Genomic DNA, 2,500 nt, shown 5'->3' on the forward strand with positions numbered 1-2,500 from the left:
TGATTTGAAATGTCTTTATTATATATTTTAGTGCCAATATGCCAAGGTTATATTCCATAACATGTTAGTATAGCTAATATGAATTCTTCATATATGTATATATATTCGAAAATTTTTTCTATTTAAACTAACGTATGGAAAACCAGGCATAAAATCACAATATTACCAGTTTAATATGGCTCAAATTCGAGTTTCATATAGTTATGATTCGATTTATATGCTTCAATATCATTGGTTAGTTAACTTTTGATATTTTCATATTATTTCACATGCCTTCACCGTGAGTGTTTTTTGCCATGCACACCTCACATTGTCAAAAATGTATGGGAAAAATTCATTTCCATACATTTCAGTTTGATTTGAAATGTCTTTATTATATATTTTAGTGCCAATATGCCAAGGTTATATTCCATAACATGTTAGTATTAGAATATAGATTCTTCATATATGTATATATATTCGAAATTTTTTTCTATTTAAACTAACGTATGGAAAACCAGGCATAAAATCACAATATTACCAGTTTAATATGGCTTAAATTCGAGTTTCATATAGTTATGATTCGATTTATATGCTTCAATATCATTGGTTAGTTAACTTTTGATATTTTCATATTATTTCACATGCCTTCACCGTGAGTGTTTTTTGCCATGCACACCTCACATTGTCAAAAATGTATGGGAAAAATTCATTTCAATACATTTCAGTTTGATTTGAAATGTCTTTATTATATATTTTAATGGCAATATGCCAAGGTTATATTCCATAAAATGTTAGTATAGAATATAGATTCTTCATATATGTATATATATTCGAGAATTTTTTTCTATTTAAACTAACGTATGGAAAACCAGGCATAAAATCACAATATTACCAGTTTAATATGGCTCAAATTCGAGTTTCATATAGTTATGATTCGATTTATATGCTTCAATATCATTGGTTAGTTAACTTTTGATATTTTCATATTATATCACATGCCTTCACCGTGAGTGTTTTTTGCCATGCACACCTCACATTGTCAAAAATGTATGGGAAAAATTCATTTCAATACATTTCAGTTTGATTTGAAATGTCTTTATTATATATTTTAGTGCCAATATGCCAAGGTTATATTCCATAACTTTCTATTTAAACTAACGTATGGAAAACCAGGCATAAAATCACAATATTACCAGTTTAATATGGCTCAAATTCGAGTTTCATTTAGTTATGATTCGATTTATATGCTTCAATATCATTGGTTAGTTAACTTTTGATATTTTCATATTATTTCACATGCCTTCACCGTGAGTGTTTTTTGCCATGCACACCTCACATTGTCAAAAATGTATGGGAAAAATTCATTTCCATACATTTCAGTTTGATTTGAAATGTCTTTATTATATATTTTAGTGCCAATATGCCAAGGTTATATTCCATAACTTTCTATTTAAACTAACGTATGGAAAACCAGGCATAAAATCACAATATTACCAGTTTAATATGGCTCAAATTCGAGTTTCATATAGTTATGATTCGATTTATATGCTTCAATATCATTGGTTAGTTAACTTTTGATATTTTCATATTATATCACATGCCTTCACCGTGAGTGTTTTTTGCCATGCACACCTCACATTGTCAAAAATGTATGGGAAAAATTCATTTCAATACATTTCAGTTTGATTTGAAATGTCTTTATTATATATTTTAGTGCCAATATGCCAAGGTTATATTCCATAACATGTTAGTATAGCTAATATGAATTCTTCATATATGTATATATATTCGAAAATTTTTTCTATTTAAACTAACGTATGGAAAAAACCAGGCATAAAATCACAATATTACCAGTTTAATATGGCTTAAATTCGAGTTTCATATAGTTATGATTCGATTTATATGTTTCAATATCATTGGTTAGTTAACTTTTGATATTTTCATATCATTTCACATGCCTTCACCGTGGTGTTTTTTGCCATGCACACCTCACATTGTCAAAAATGTATGGGAAAAATTCATTTCAATACATTTCAGTTTGATTTGAAATGTCTTTATTATATATTTTAGTGCCAATATGCCAAGGTTATATTCCATAACATGTTAGTATAGCTAATATGAATTCTTCATATATGTATATATATTCGAAAATTTTTTCTATTTAAACTAACGTATGGAAAAAACCAGGCATAAAATCACAATATTACCAGTTTAATATGGCTTAAATTCGAGTTTCATATAGTTATGATTCGATTTATATGTTTCAATATCATTGGTTAGTTAACTTTTGATATTTTCATATCATTTCACATGCCTTCACCGTGGTGTTTTTTGCCATGCACACCTCACATTGTCAAAAATGTATGGGAAAAATTCATTTCAATACATTTCAGTTTGATTTGAAATGTCTTTATTATATATTTTAGTGCCAATATGCCAAGGTTATATTCCATAACATGTTAGTATAGCTAATATGAATTCTTCATATATGTATATATATTCGAAAATTTTTTCTATT

Source organism: Anastrepha obliqua, unplaced genomic scaffold (assembly GCF_027943255.1).
Source record: "Anastrepha obliqua isolate idAnaObli1 unplaced genomic scaffold, idAnaObli1_1.0 ptg000063l, whole genome shotgun sequence".
Taxonomy (NCBI): Eukaryota; Metazoa; Arthropoda; class Insecta; order Diptera; family Tephritidae; genus Anastrepha; species Anastrepha obliqua.